The 17,390-nt window shown below is 42.7% G+C and overlaps 1 protein-coding gene across 8 annotated transcripts in view; it reads right to left on the bottom strand.

Moving 5' to 3' along the window:
* The window catches only part of LOC144506358 (sex comb on midleg-like protein 2), a 216,951-nt gene extending 199,826 nt beyond the window's left edge, over positions 1-17,125 (bottom strand). For all 8 annotated transcript variants that reach the window (XM_078232360.1, XM_078232365.1, XM_078232362.1 and 5 more), the window contains exon 1: positions 17,026-17,125. The gene's annotated coding sequence lies outside the window, so the exon portion shown is untranslated. The remainder of the gene's footprint in view (positions 1-17,025) is intronic.
* Between the last annotated feature and the right edge of the window lie 265 nt (positions 17,126-17,390).

The following is a 17,390-nucleotide window of genomic DNA, read 5'->3' as shown; positions in this document are numbered from 1 at the left end:
ATTCTGTTGCCTATATCTGAATTCCAAACAATTTTTCACCCTCACCCCACTGCAAGCTGATCTACATTGGCCCGAAACATTTGTTTTAAATTCACATCCTTATGTTCATCTTCTTTCATGCCTCACCTCTCCCTAACTCTGTAACCTTCTCCAGTCCCACAACTTTCATATTTGGAATTTGTAGAAGCTTGCCATGCACCAATTGGCTTCGACGATTCCTACACTACAACATGGATAACACTTCAAAAGTACTTCATTGGCTGTAAAGCACATTAGACATTCACTTGTCCTAAAAAGAGTTATATACATGCAAGTATTTTTGAAATGTCCCTAATGCTTTAAAGCAGCTGTAAAAGATCCATGGCATGATTCCAAAAGTAGTTGTTTTCAGTGTCTCGCCAATGTTTCACTGGTCATTTTTTTTAGGTTTACATGTGAAATCACTGCCACTTCATTCAATACTTAACATTTGCAACCAAAACTTAAACCAAGCTGTCACCACTATCAATAACTAATTTTTGACTCAGCACCTGTTTTGATAATGCATCTGTGAAGGACCTTGGGATGCTTTTTCTGAGCTTTTAAAATGCTATCGTTGAGGTTTGTAGATTAAATTTTGCTTCCCATGCAGTCTATCAAACCAATATAAATATTTTACAATAACTTCACTATATTCCAATAATTAAATTTCTGGAAAAATCCATGGACATCTTCATTTGAATAAACCAATCCATAAACATAGATTACAGCGGATATCTTTACACATTGAAAAGATTTTCATAACACAGGTTTGTTGCAGAAAAGTGACTGAATATTGTTTCATCAACTTCCATTCACAACCATATAGAAAAGAAAAATCTTCTTCCAGTTTGGGGAGTTGTACATAAATGGTGACGAGGACACTTGTCCATGCATATTATAAAGTTGATACGAGGAGGAAGGAGATCTGACAAGACTAGAGATGGAGTTTTTTGTCTTCAGCACAGGGTATAATCCTATTCAAATGGTAAGATTTCTCTGTCGTCCACGGCACTATCCAAATAGGGGATTCCTAACTGAGTGGCATTCCCTGTATCCTATAATTTAGAAGTGCAAAAGAAAACTTTGCTTGTTGGACCTTTTCTCTATTTTCCCAATGCTATATGAGAAATGATTAGCTGAACATTAGATGTAATTGCAAAAAATAGATTTTTCTTCACACCACTAAAGGGAAAGATAATTTAATTAAAGTAAAGTATAAAACATCAAATGCACTATAGTATTCAAGTCCTGTTTATCCATTGAAAGGGTAAAAATAATTCTCTCATTTCAATTATATATTATGAATAATACAATATTGTGGCAATATCAAACAAAGAATTGTCCCCCAAGGGAAACTGGTGTTTTGGGTAATTGGAAACATGCACTGGTGCCTCATTTAAATTAACAATCTATGAAACCACAATTACCATCCATATGTAACAACATAATACTGATCCAAAGAACAACATTTCCCCAAAACTTCTAAATAACTATATTGATGTTAACATTCTTGGGTCAGGCATATTGCCATTACCTAATTAAATGCCAGTAAACAGGAACTGCCAAATATTTTCTTACCTGAAATAAGTCTCCAAATTTCAGGCCTGTTACATTTGTTACTGACCATATTCAATACATTGGATTTTTTTTTAAATCACAATTTGTTGGGGTGAGAATGTTACAGTGCATGGCATATTCATATATCTTGTTGGAATCACTCAGTAACATTTGCAGACATAATTTATCAAAATACAAGACGTTCCATAATAAAAGCTTAACTTAGTCTTTCAACTTGTACTTTCTAATATATAAGTTAACACACATTGTATTCAAAGCAGATCCAAATAAAGAAAATATTTGCTCAGAGAAGATTCATATATTGCATTGTATATTTAAATTATCTAATGAATTGGAATAGGTGACTATGACAGTATGGCACTCGTCACAGAATCCCTATATTGCAGAAGGAGGCCATTTGGCCCATCAAGCCTGTACCTACAACAATCTCATCTAAGTCCTATCTCCGTAACCTCACGTATTTACCCTGCTAATCCCCCTGACACTAAGGGGCAATTTATCATGCCCAATCAACCTAATCTGCACATCTTTGTACTGTGGGAGGAAACCAGAGCACCCAGAGGAAACCCATATAGATACAGGGAGAATGTGCAAACTCCACAGTCACCCGAAGCTGGAATTGAACCCAGGTCCCTGGCGCTGTGAGGCAGCAGTACTAACCACTGTGCCATCGTGTTGCCCACTTCTCCTAAGGAAAGATATTACAGAGCTTGTACAAAATCCATATTTTTTTTCAGCAACTCAAGCCTTGAATTTACTGCAAGTCAGGAGTCAAGTTCAATTCATTTTTAGGAGAATCAAAATTGTCCAGTATAAATACAACATTGCACCATGAACCATTGCATGCAGTCAGTTGGGTGTTCACTGGCATTACCATGACTTGCCATTTACCCAGACATTTACTTCTCAGTACATGCAGAGGTAAAAATATTTATGCTGGCACCAGTGTCCACCTTCACCCAGAAGCACGTGTGCCCTCCAAAAATACAAATTGATACAAACACCTCCAGTTATCAAGCAATGTGTTTAGTGGCATTAACGTAAAATGGCAATTCCTCTCATCGACAAGATTTTAACCCTCACCATCACTAGGGTTGGCTTGGTGCACAATGAAATGGATCTGCTTTGACGTGGGGCATGACTACTAAGCTTGCCAGGGAATGAAACCGTCTTACAGTCTGCCAGGCTTTAAAACCCTTACTAGTAGCTCCTAGCTTGGATTTCTGACACAGATATTTCCGGTGACCCCGAAGCTGGAATTGAACCCAGGTTCCTGGCGCTGTGAGGCAGCAGTACTAACCACTGTGCCACCATGTTGCCCACTTCTCCTAAGGAAAGATATTACAGAGCTTGTGCAAAATCCATATTTTGATCTGCAAATGCAATGATATGCTGGGCAACTGCCAGGCATATCTAAGAGCCTGTACCCTTTACACGATTTCTTGGGTCCATTACCATTAATGCATTGAGTAAAAGTTATCAAAATACATAGGGATTGTGAACTCTCAAATATTCGAGAATCTGTGAACAAGACATCCCCAGAAAACTCTTGGGTTTTTCCAAGTGGTCCCTTTGGTATGTCTCTATTGTTCTTCATGCAATCATTAGCTCAATGATACAGTCCACTCGTTCAGCCTCTGAAGTCATACTTGCAACCTTTTGCTCAAAACCGACTGAAAAACTGATCAATAACAGCTGATATTATATCGAAAAGAAATTTGAGCAAATGGACATGAAAATTGAGCTCAACTCAAGTTGATTTGTTATGGTTCGGATTTTCACAGGATCTTTCGGCTCCTCAGTGCTCAGGCCTCAAATCTTAAGGTAATTCAGGCCTTCATTGCCAATGACAATGCATACCTTTGTTTTCTTTTTCTCAGTTGTGCCTGCTAGGTCAACAAAACAAAGCTGGACTCTGCTTGAAATTCTGATAGCACGTCAACTGCTTTCCAACTGATTTTAGAAAATTGTTTTGTCATTCTTACAATGACTCACTACTTCTACCTGAAGTTAGGAGGAATCTCCTCCTATACGGGTAGTCAAAAATACTGCAGCAATAACTGACTGATGATCCACTGATCAACGGATCAACGGATGAACGGATGAATGAACACCGCTCGACAATCACCATATGCTGCAGGAAAGGATGTCCCGAGGCATGGTATATTGGGGAGACCATGGAGACGCTACGACAACGGATGAATGAACACCGCTCGACAATCACCACATCATCTCATGTGAGAACACCATCCACCAAGTACACAGTGCATACTCTTGCAACTCGGCCAACGTTGTCTACCTGATACGCTGCAGAAAAGGATGTCCCAAGGCATGGTACATTGAGGAGACTATGCAGACGCTACGATAACAGATGAACACCACTCAACAATCACCAGGCAGGAGTGTTCTCTTCCTGTTGGGGAACACTTCAGCAGGCACAGGCATTCAGCCTCAGGTAAGCATTCTCCAAGGTGGCCTTCATGACACACGACAACACAGAATCGCTGAGCAGAAACTGATAGCCAAGTTCCGCACACGAGGACGGCCTCAACCAGAATCTTGGGTTCATGTCACACTATCTGTAACCCCCACGACTTGCATGGGCTTGCAAAATCTCACTAACTGTCCTGGCTGGAGACAATTCACACCTCTTTAACCTGTGCTTAATCCTTTCTCCAATCACACTGCCTGTACCTTTATGACTTGATTACCTGTAAAGACTCGCATTCCAACCGTTATCTTGTAAATTGAGTTTGTGTCTATATATGTCCTGTTTGTGAACACAACTCCCACTCACCTGATGAAGGAGCAGCGCTCCGAAAGCTTGTGGCTTGTGCTACCAAATAAACCTGTTGGACTTCAACCTGGTGTTATGAGACTTCTTACTGTGCTTACCCCAGTTCAACGCTGGCATCTCCACATCACAGATCCACCAATCACCAGTGCTTTTTCGGCTTTCACTGTCCTTTGAGGGGTACTGATGGTTTCCAATGTTACAAGTTTGTTCCAGATCCAAGCAGGTGCAAGATGATATTAAGTTGGAGTAATCTTGAAGCTTCTAAAGAAGGCAGTAATTGCACTATTTTCTTTATGTCAATTCACACATTCCCACTGCAAGCTGCCCTTGAAGTTTAACTTCTTTGTTCAATTGCCTGAACGCGGCACAACCAACACCTGTGGTCAATCAAGTAGCTGTATACAGTGCTGATCCTCTCAAGGGGTTCCAAAAATGAGCAATTCGGTAATTTTTAAAACTGGCCCTCTACATTTGGCCCTGCACACTCACACCTGCCCCTAGTTGAGCCAGATGCGAGAAATCTGATCTTCAGAATCTCTGGTTTTTAAGCCTAACTGGAATTTTAACCACACAACCTCGAAGCTCAAATGCACACAAGTTTACCCAATTGCCTAAGCTACTATTGTGTAAAGTAATGGAATCAATATTTAGGGCCTAGGCAATGGCTGTGGCCAGCATTTCTTTGAAGGTTTGGAACAGAACTTAAAAAGCTGATGTTGAAAATCCCACTGCTGACACCATCTTGTGTTTGTGAATCTCTAGGTACTACTATGTACAAGGCACTAATCATCTAAGATAGGCTCAATAACAGAAATAAGATGGATTCTTTATTCAAAGATGGTTCTGCACTTAAACACAGTAAGAGTTTTAACACCAGATTAAAGTCCAACAGGTTTATTTGGTAGCAAATGCCATTAGCTTTCGGAGCCCTGCTCCTTCGTCAGATGGAGTGGATATCTGCTCCCAAACAAGGCACACAGAGACACAAAATCAATTTACAGAATACTGATTAGAATGCGAATCTTTACAGCTAATCAAGTCTTAAAGATACAGACAATGTGAGTGGAGGGAGCATTAGGCACAGGTTAAAGAAATGTGTATTGTCTCCAGACAGGACAGCCAGTGAGATTCTGCAAGTTCAGGAGACAAGCTGTGGGGGCGACCGATAGTGTGACATGAACCCAAGATCCCGGTTTAGGCCGTCCTCATGTGTGCGGAACTAATCCCCCACGATGATGGCATTGCTGCAACGACCTCAGTACTCAACGCCGACAACTGCCAGTTTCCAGATGCAATTTTACAACTCATCCGCTTCATCCTGGACCACAATGTCTTCACCTTCAACAACCAGTTCTTCATCCAGACACACAGAACAGCCATGGGGACCAAATTCGCACCTCAATATGCCAACATCTTCATGCACAGGTTTGAACAAGACTTCTTCACCGCACAGGACCTTCAACCGATTCTATACACTAGATACATCGATGACATTTTCTTCCTTTGGACTCATGGTGAACAATCACTGAAACAACTATATGATGACATCAACAAGTTCCATCCCACCATCAGACTCACCATGGACTATTCTCCGGAATCGGTTGCATTCTTGGACACACGCATCTCCATTAAGGACGGTCACCTCAGCACCTCACTACCGCAAGCCCACGGATAACCTCACGATGCTCCACTTCTCCAGCTTCCACCCTAAACATGTTAAAGAACCCATCCCCTACGGACAAGCCCTGCTCGGATGAGGAGGATCGCAACAGACACCTCCACACGCTGAAAGATGCCCTCATAAGAACAGGATATGGCGCTCGACTCATCGATCGACAGTTCCGACGCGCCACAGCGAAAAACCGCACCGACCTCCTCAGAAGACAAACACGGGACACGGTGGACAGAGTACCCTTCGTCGTCCAGTACTTCCCTGGAGCGGAGAAGCTACGGCATCTCCTCCGGAGCCTTCAACATGTCATTGATGAAGACGAACATCTCGCCAAGGCCATCCCCACACCCCCACTTCTTGCCTTCAAACAACCGCACAACCTCAAACAGACCATTGTCTGCAGCAAACAACCCAGCCTTCAGGAGAACAGTGACCACGACACCACACAACCCTGCCACAGCAACCTCTACAAGACGTGCCGATCATCGACACGGATGCCATCATCTCACGTGAGAACACCATCTACCAGGTACACAGTACCTACTGTTGCAACTCGGCCAACGTTGTCTACCTGATACGCTGCAGGAAAGGATGTCCCAAGGCATGGTACATTGGGGAAACCATGCAGACGCTACGACAATGGATGAATGAACACCGCTCAACAATCACCAGGCAAGACTGTTCTCTTCCTGTGGGGGAGCACTTCAGCGGTCACAGGCATTCAGCCTCTGATCTTCGGGTAAACGTTCTCCAAGGCAGCCTTCACGACACACGACAGCGCAGAGTCGCTGAGCAGAAACTGATAGCCAAGTTCCGCACACATGAGGATGGCCTAAACCAGGATCTTGGGTTCGTGTCACACTATCGGTAACCCCCACAGCTTGCCTCCTGGACTTGCAGAATCTCACTGGCTGTCCTGTCTGGAGACAATACACATTTCTTTAACCTGTGCCTAATGCTCCCTCCACTCACATTGTCTGTATCTTTAAGACTTGATTAGCTGTAAAGATTCGCATTCTAATCAGTATTCTGTAAATTGATTTTGTGTCTGTGTGTGCCTTGTTTGGGAGCAGATATCCACTCCATCTGACGAAGGAGCAGGGCTCCGAAAGCTAATGGCATTTGCTACCAAATAAACCTGTTAGACTTTAACCTGATGTTGTTAAAACTCTTACTGTATTTACCCCAGTCCAACGCCGGCATCTCCACATCTGCACTTAATGACAGGGGTTTCACTGTAAAGGTATGTTCAGACTGCTAACAAATGGAGGACACATGGTGTATCACATTACAGTGTACCTTAGAAATATAATCATACCTCTTAAAATGTGTACCACAACATTAAAAGCTTGTATTTATGTAGTATCTTTAACAGAGTAAAAAACTTCCCAAAGCATTTACAAGTTATTTACCCTCTGGTTTCCCCCCACCCCCCCTCCCCCCTCCCCCCTCCAACAAGCCCCTTCCTTTTAAGTTACGTGACAGTTTCAAACGGTCTTCGCCTATCTCTGGAAATCATTTCACAAATCCCTTTGCCCATATTTCTCTTTTGCCTTCCGTGTCTTACAAGTTCACCTTTTTACTCACATTACTGGGCAACTCTAACACCAGTCCTGGTCAGTGCCCACATAACTCACCCGTGAAGCTCATGATGTTCAATATTAAGGGTATCACTTATCTCCAGGTCATTGTTGCCAGACAGAGTCAAATCACTCTCAGTCTGGCTTACACATTAACATTGGCTCCCCAGGCACAGGAGGAAGTGGTAAATGCTAGAAGGATACCAGCTTTAAAATTGCGAAGAAAAAGCAGAGGAAAAAATTGTCAAGAAATATACACCATATATAAACCACCATTGCATTCATTATTGTAACTTTGATAATTTCTGCACCATGTTCAAACAAACTAGTTAAACGTCAACTGTTTAGTGTTTCATTTATCAGCTTTGGGAAAATAAGTTTTAAGCAAAAAGAAATTATAGGGGCTGAGCTGACAGAGACTCCAAAGACCAATCTATGGTGGAAAAAATACATTACAATTAAACACTTTGCCCAGTCCTTCTGTTTCCCCACAATCATGAAATTCAACATGCATAAATATTGTTAGCTTAATTAAAGGGAACGCCATACAAAAACCAGCATTACTTAGCGATGGTAACCAAACGCACTGCGTCAAAATGTCAGATTTTGTTCTCAAGACAGAATGCTATGTTACTTACATCAGAATGTTAGCTTTATGATTTTGTCCATAACAAAAATCTCAGCATAATTGTTTTATGACCAAGTATTACATAAAAATGTATTTATTGACAGCTAGGTTGAGAAAATAACAAAAAAGCAGCAGAAACTCCTTCTGAAATATTGAAATTAATGAACTGTTTAATTTATGTTTCCTAGTATATCAAAAAAGCAGACGACGACTTCAGCAATCATATTTTTAAAAAGTATTAATTTTATATTTAGATAATCATGTCTGTCACTCCCTCCTTTGCCCCAGTGAAATTAATTGCAAAGTATAAAAAAAAGCAGAAATGACATTAGAATTAGTTTTTCCATCTACCTTCATCATGCCAAATTACATACCAGTTGGGCATATATGCAGCATTCAACAGATATTTCATTGAAGTATAGAAACATTACTCCCTAAATAAGTAACATTATCATGTTCTTTCAACAATAAGGAATTCAGGAAGTGCACAACAGCATAAAACAATGTTTCCAATTGCTACTTAAGGGAAATAATACTTTTCCACTATAATGTTGATTCGGCTCATTTTAAGCTCATTAATCTTATCCACAAAAATCTGTTTGCTATCTTGTACATCTATCCAAATAATTTATAAAGTAGACAATGGTTTTAGTTTCCATTGTCTCTGCATATCCCTTTGTATGTTGAAGCCCTGTCAGCTGTTTACAGAACAAAATTGTCTTATAATTTTCGAACAGAAACATAATTTCAGCAAGAGCACTATTTCATGCCTGAGAGTACTGTTTTTTCCTCCCCCACCCCAAGGATGCTTAAAGCAAAACAAAATTGTACCCATAACTCCAACTGGCAAATTAGGCTACATCTTAATTGTTCTGGATTTTGAAGACCCTTTAATCAACCTAAATACAACTAGAGGTGTTGTGCATTGCTACTTGAGGAGGACCTTTAATTGTTTCTACCTTCACAGTGAAACTTGTAGAGCACCTTTCAGAACCGAAGTACTTTACAGCCACTGATATGTTTGAGAAGAGTCATCACTGTTACAATGTAGAAAATGTGAAAGCCAATTTGGACATAGCAAGCTCCTACAAAAAGCAACATACAATTGCCAGATAAGCTGCTTTTTGCAATGTTGATTGAGGAATAAATATTGGCCAGGACACTGGAGATTATTTTCCAACTCTTCTACAAAATAATGCCATGAAGTCTTTTATGTCCACCGGAGGAGACAGATACAGCCTTGATTTAACGTCTCATCTGAAAGACATCATCATCAACAGCAGCACACCTCCCTCAGGACTGCATTGGTGTGGAAGCCTTGATTGCTGGGGTCGAACTTGAACCCACAATCTGTTAGAGTGCTACAAACTGAACCATGGAGGACACAAACGCAATTCAACTTGCAAAAATATACGAAGAACGGTAACAAGTGAATGATTTGTGAAAAAAGTCACTGCATGTAAAGATATGATGTGGAGATGCCGGCGTTGGACTGGGGTAAACACAGTAAGAAGTTTAACAACACCAGGTTAAAGTCCAACAGGTTTATTTGGTAGCAAAAGCCACACAAGCTTTCGGAGCTGCAAGCCCCTTCTTCAGGTGAGTGGGAATTCTGTTCACAAACAGGGCATATAAAGACCATATAAAGAGTTTGTGTCTTTATATGCCCTGTTTGTGAACAGAATTCCCACTCACCTGAAGAAGGGGCTTGCAGCTCCGAAAGCTTGTGTGGCTTTTGCTACCAAATAAACCTGTTGGACTTTAACCTGGTGTTGTTAAACTTCTTACTGTGTAAAGATATGAACAGTGTGTTCACCACCAAAAAGCAAGCACATGAGTTGGTTATATCCAAGGAATAAAAAAGGTTCAATTAAATTGCTTTACAAGCCATCAACTAGTGGGAAAGATGTAAAGGAACAAACTTGCAAGTAAATTACAGAGAAGGGCAAGAATTTATAGAATAGTTATAATGGTGGTCTTTAACTATCTGAATATAGACTGGGATAGTAGTAGCGTAAAGAGTTGACAGTGGCAAGTGTGTGTTCAGGAGTTTTTTTTTACAGCAGTATATTTCCAATCCAATGAGTAAGGAGGTATTGCTAGACCTAGTTCTTAGACATATAAAATTGTAAAAGTGCAGCTAAGAGATGGGGTGGGGCCAATTAGGGACCAAAAAGCGAATTATGTCTGGAAGTAGGGGACATGCCTGAGGTATTAAATAAATATGCTATATCTGTAATTACCAAGAAAGAAAATTCTGTCCAGGTCATGGCAAGAGAGGCAATTCAAGCACTTGAGCTCAAAATTCATTTTAAAAAAATAGGTATTGGAAAATTCATTTAAAAAAGTGGTGTTGGATAGGTTTCCTGTACTTACAGCTGATACGGCACCAAAACACCAAAGCAAGTGAGAGTGGAAATTAGGGAGGCACTGGCCATAATTTTCAAATCTTAGACTCAGGGGAGGTCCAGAGGGAAAATGTTACACCTCTGTTCAAGAAAGGGTGTAAAGATAAGTCCAGTAACTGCAGGCCAGTTTAATTCCAGTTATGGGGAAGCTTTTCGAGACGATAATGCAGGATAAAATTAACAAGTCACTTGGGCAAATGCGAATTAATTAGGGAAGCCAAGATTTGTTAGGGAAAATGGCTGGAGTTTTTGAGAGAGGGTCGATGAGGATAATGCTGCTGATGGACTTGGACTTCAGTGCCACACAACTGACTTATGAGCAAAGTTGGAGGTTATGGAATAAAAGAGACATTAGCAACATCTCTATGGAATTGGCTGAGTGACATGAAAGAAGTAGTGGTGAACAGTTGTTTTTCAGACTGGAGGTTTATATTGGAGCTCCTCAGGATGTTTCAGGATCGCTGTTCCTCCTGATCCATTTTAATGACAGACTTTGGTGTACAGGGTACAATTTCAATATTTGCAGATTGTAGGAAGCTTGGAAGTATTGAGGATGGTGGAGAAGATCAAAATAATATAGGCATGTGGAATGCACAGATGCATTTAATGCCGGAATGGGCAGACAAGTGGCAGGTGAAACTTAATGCAGAGAATGCGAATTTTGATAGGAAGAACTTGGAGACGATACAAAATAAAAGGGTACAATTTTAAAGTGGATACAGGAGCAGAGGGGCCTGGGTAATAGGTATATAAATCATTGAAGTTAACAGAACAGGTTGAGAGAGCTGTTCATAAAACATACAGCATTCTGGGTCTTATCAATAGAGGCATAGAGTACAAAAGCTAAGAAGTTAAACCCTGGATAATTACTGGTTCTGCCTCAACTGAAGTATTACACCCAGTTCTGGGTACCGCACTTTAGCAAGGATACAGAAATAATTCACAAGAATGGTTCCAGGGAAGAGGAACTTCAATTACATAAACAGATTTGAGAAGTTGGGACTGTTCTTTTTGGAAAAGGCAGAGAGGAGAGGAAATTTGATAGGGGTATTCAAAATCATGGAGAAGTCTGAACAGAGTACGGAGGGAAAAAAATGTTCGAACTTAAGTATTGAGAACATGAAGGCACAAATTTAAGGCAAAAGAAGCAATGGCAACATGAGAAAATGGTTAAGTACACTGTCCTAGAGCATGGTGGAGGCAGGTTCAATTGAGGCATCCAAGAAGGAATTGCATTATCAGAAAAGGAAGAATGTACACCTGGAGAATCATGCCTCAAGTATTGCGTCCAATTTTGGTGTCCTTATCTGAGGATGGATGCCCTTGCCATAGAGGGAGTACAGTGAAGGTTTACCATGCTGATTCCTGGGGTGACAGGTCTGTCAGTGAGGAGAGACTAGGTCAGTTAGGATGATATTCACTGGAGTTTCGAAGGGTGAGGAGATCTCATCGAAAGTTATAAAATTCTAACAACATTAGAGGGGGTAGATTCAGGAAGAATGTTCCCAATGGTGGGAAAGTCCAGAACTAGGGTCATAGTTTAACATGCATAGGCAGCTGGGATCAAGTGAATCCCTTGAAAAGTATAGGTGGTGTAGGAGTAGAGTTAAGAAAGAAATCAGGAGAGCAAAAAGGGCACACAAAATTGTTTTGGCAGATAAGGCAAAGGAGAATCCAAAGAGCTTTTACACATACATAAAGGGCAAAAGAGTAACAAGGGAGAGAGTAGGGCCTCTTAAGGATCAACAAGGTCATCTACGTGCGGATCCACAAGGGATGGGTGAGATCCGAAATGAATATTTCTCATCCGTATTTACTGTTGAGAAACGCATGGATGTTAGGGAACTTGGGGAAATGAATAGTGATGTCTTGAGGTGTGTACATATTACAGAAAAAGAGGTACTGGAAGTCTTAAAGCACATCAAGGTAGATAAATCTCCAGGACCTGATGAAGTGTATCCCAGGACATAAGAACATAAGAACATAACTAGGAGCAGGAGTAGGCCATCTAGCCCCTCAAGCCTGCCCCGCCATTCAATAAGATCATGGCTGATCTGAAGTGGATCAGTTCCACTTACCCGCCTGATCCCTTTAACCCCCAATTCCCTTACCGATCAGGAATCCATCTATCCGTGATTTAAACGTATTCAACGAGGTAGCCTCCACCACTTCAGTGGGCAGAGAATTCCAGAGATTCACCACCCTCTGAGAGAAGAAGTTCCTCCTCAACTCTGTCCTAAACTGACCTCCCTTTATTTTGAGGCTGTGCCCTCTAGTTCCAGCTTCCTTTCTAAGTGGAAAGAATCTCTCCACCTCTACCCTATCCAGTCCCTTCATTATCTTATAGGTATCTATAAGATCCCCCCTCAGCCTTCTAAATTCCAACGAGTACCCCAAACCCAATCTGCTCAGTCTCTCCTCATAATCAACACCCCTCATCTCTGGTATCAACCTGGTGAACCTTCTCTGCACTCCCTCCAAGGCCAATATATCCTTCCGCAAATAAGGGGACCAATACTGCACACAGTATTCCAGCTGCGGCCTCACCAATGCCCTGTACAGATGCAGCAAGACTTCTCTGCTTTTATATTCTATCCCCCTTGCGATATAGGCCAACATCGCATTTGCCTTCTTGATCATCTGTTGCACCTGCAGACTGGGTTTTTGCGTCTCATGCACAAGGACCCCCAGGTCCCTCTGCACAGCAGCATGTTGTAATTTCTTTCCATTTAGATAATAATCCAATTTGCTATTATTTCTTCCAAAGTGAATAACCTCGCATTTGTTAACGTTATACTCCATCTGCCAGATCCTCGCCCACTCACTCAGCCTGTCCAAATCTCTCTGCTGACCTTCTACACCCTCCACACGATTCACTTTTCCACTTATCTTTGTGTCGTCCGCAAACTTTGTTACCCTACACTCAGTCCCCTCCTCCAGATCGTCTATATAAATGGTAAATAGTTGAGGCCCCAGTACCGATCCCTGCGGCACGCCACAAGTTACCATCCGCCAACCAGAAAAGCACCCATTTATTCCGACTCTCTGCTTCCTGTCGGATAGCCAATCCCCAATCCACACTAACACCCTACCCCCAACTCCGTGTGACCCAATCTTCTTCAGCAACCTTTTGTGAGGCACCTTATCAAACGCCTTTTGGAAATCCAAAAACACCACATCCACCGGTTCCCCTCCGTCAACCGCACTAGTCACATCTTCATAAAAATCCAACAAGTTCGTCAAGCACGACTTTCCCCTCATGAATCCATGCTGCGTCTGCTTAATCGAACCATTCTTATCCAGATGGCCCGCTATTTCTTCTTTAATTATGGATTCCAGCATTTTCCCAACTACAGACGTCAAGCTAACCGGCCTGTAGTTACCCGCCTTTTGCCTATTTCTTTTTTTAAACAGCGGCGTAACATTAGCCGTTTTCCAATCCGCCGGCACTACCCCAGAATCCAATGAATTTTGATAAATAACCACTAACGCATCCGCTATTACCTCTGACATTTCTTTCAGTACCTGGGATGCATTCCATCCGGGCCCAGGGACTTGTCCACCTTCAGTCCCGTTAGTCTACCAAACACTGCCTCCCTGGTAACATTAATTGTATTGAGTACCTCTCCTCCTACCAACCCTCTATCGTTAGTATTCGGTAAACTATTTGTCCCTTCCACTGTGAAGACCGACACAAAAAACTTATTTAAAGTTTCAGCCATTTCCTCATTTCCCACTATTAAATCCCCCCTCTCGTCCTCCAAGGACATTGTGGGAGCCTAGGGAGGAAATTGCAGGTCCCCGAGCCGAAATATTTGAATCATCGATAGTCGCGGGTGAGATGCCTGAAGATTGTAGAGTGGCAAATATTGTGCCTTTGTTTAAAAAGGGCTGCAAGGAAAAGCCTGGGAACTACAGGCCAGTGAGCATCACATCTGTGGTGGGTGAGTTATTGGAAGGTATTTTGAGAGACAGGATCTACAGGTATTTAGAGAGGCAAGGTCTGATTAGGGACAGTCAGCATGACTTTGTGAGTGGAAAATCATGTCTCACAAATTTAATAGAGTTTTTTGAAGGGGTAACCAAGAGGTAGATGAGGGCAGTGCAGTTGATGTTGTCTACATGGACTTTAGCAAGGCCTTTGACAAGGTACCGCATGGTAGGTTATTGCCTAAGGTTAAATCTCACGGGATCCAGGGTGAGGCATCTAAATGGATACAAAATTGGCTTCTTGACAGAATGTGGAGATGCCGGCTTTCTTGACAGAAGCCAGAGGGTGGTTGTAGAGGGTTGTTTTTCAAACTGGAGGCCTGTGACCAGCGGTGTGCCTCAGGGATCAGTGCTGGGTCCACTGTTATTTGTCATTTACATTAATGATTTGGATGAGAATATAAGAGCATTGGTTACTAAGTTTGCAGATGATACCAAGATTGGTGGCATGGTCGACAGTGAAGAAAGTTATCTCCAATTGCAACAGGATCTTGATCAATTGAGCCAGTGAGCTGACGAATGGCAGATGGAGTTTAATTTAGATAAATGCGAGGTGATGCATTTTGGTAGATTGAACCAGGGCAGGACTTACTCAGTTAATGGTAGGGCATTGGGAGAGTTACAGAACAAAGAGATCTAGGGATACATGTTCATAGCTCCTTGAAAGTGGAGTCACAGGAGGACAGAGTGGTGAAGAAGGCATTCAGCATGCTTGGTTTAATCGGTCAGAACATTGAATACAGGAGTTGGAATGTCTTGTTGAAGTTGTACAAGACATTGGTACGGCCACACTTGGAATACTGTGTACAGTTCTGGTCACCCTATTATAGAAAGGATATTATTAAACTAGGAGTGCAGAAAAGATTTACTAGGGTGCTACCAGGACTTGATAGTTTGAGTTATAAGGAGAGGCTGGATAGACTGACTTTTTCTCTGGAGCATAGAAGGCTGAGGGGTGATCTTATAGAGGTCTATAAAATAATGAGGGGCACAGATCAGCTTGATAGTCAATATCTTTTCCCAAGGGTAGGGGAGTCTAAAACTAGAGGACATAGGTTTAAGGTGAGAGGGGAGAGATACAAAAAAGTGTCCAGAGGGGCAATTTTTTCACACAAAGGGTGGTGAGCATCTGGAACGAGCTGCCAGCGGTAGTAGTAGAGGCGGATACAATTTTGTCTTTTAAAAAGCATTTTGACAGTTAGAAGAAGAAATTAGATATAGCTCTTGGGGCTAAATGGATCAGAGTGATAGGGAGGGATCAGGATATTGAATTCAATGATCAGCCATGATCAAAATGAATGGCAGAGCAGGGTCGAGGGGCCGAATGGCCTACTCCTACTTTCTAATGTGCAGGGCTCCGGGGACATGGTGGCGATTGTCTCTGGGTGGATTGTTACTTCAAGGGGCCAGCAAAAACATGACGGGCCGAATGGCCTCCTTCTGTGCGAAACATTTTTAAGTATGGCGGTCTGTCCGTTTGGGGGCGGACTGATAGACTTAATTGATTTTACCCGAGTTGCTCATCATCCTTAGCAAACCAATCGCGTAACTTAAAATCACATACTTCTGAAGCCGAGAAACCAAACACCTGCCCCTGAAAAGCGCTGCTATGGCAGCAAACAATGCTAAGAACGCATGAAAGTTTTTTCACCACTGAACCAATTCATAGGCTGCACAGTCCGAAACGCACCTGTAACTGGAAAAGTCGCACAACTTTCAAAACACTTGTCAAAAGCGGCGGCGCGCAACTATATTGAAAAAAAAGAACATTTTGCGGGAGACGGAAAGGGGCGAGGACGAGGAGGAAAGAGATGAACAAAATGGAAAAGGAAGGAGGTGGTAGCAGGTGGGGGCGCGATGCCTTGAGAGGATAACGAGATTAAAAAGAGAATTGAAGTAAAACTGGAAACAAAGCATACATTCCTGGTGCATTGGAAGAATACGCAACTTGAGTACCCCCCTCCCCTCTGCCCCTCGCCCGCCCCACGCTCCGTTAGGAGAGTCGTTGGGATCCCATTTCCAGTTGCTTCTTCCCTTCGCTGCTGTCTGAAGCTCAGGCTCCTGCGCGAACTAGAGTGAAGGAGCCAACAGGTGAGGCGGCCGGGCGCGCGAGGCTGATTGTTTTCCCCAGGGCGCAGATCGGCGGGCTCGCATTGCACCGCGCGCTGCAACCGCCTCCTCCTGCCAATCCGGCAAGCGAACGGCGGCGGTTGAAGCACACCGTTGTAATATCACGGGGGAGTCTAGGGACGATATACGGCTTGCCCGGCCGCCACGTAAAAGAGGGCGAAAGCAGCGTCTCGACGGACCTGGTGGCTACTCGTCCAAACAATTTCCTAGCTCTCACTCACCCAGTTGTGGGAAAAGCGCTGAGAGCAGCTCAGCTCCGCAATCGCAAATCCTACTGAGCCGCCATGTTCCGCTGCGTGACCGCGACGTCAGTAGCATCGCGTGCACGGATGACTCAGTCCGCTGGGCGGCTCGCGGCAGCGCGGGGGAGGGAGCGAGCGGTACGTGCTGCCAGCACAGTGTTCGCACTGAGGCAGCTTTGCATTCATTCCAGCACGACAAACCCTCTTACGTTTTGAATGCACTGTCAAGAGATTTTGCCCGAATTTCTATCTGATGGGAGGAACAAAAATGATGTACAGTTTTTTTTGCTCGCAACTACATCTCTCCAGCATGGTACACAACTAACGAATGTATTTTAGTTTAA

The sequence above is a fragment of the Mustelus asterias genome, chromosome 17 (genome assembly GCF_964213995.1).
Source record: "Mustelus asterias chromosome 17, sMusAst1.hap1.1, whole genome shotgun sequence".
Lineage (NCBI taxonomy): Eukaryota > Metazoa > Chordata > Chondrichthyes > Carcharhiniformes > Triakidae > Mustelus > Mustelus asterias.
This window is presented reverse-complemented; position numbering and strand designations above follow the sequence as displayed.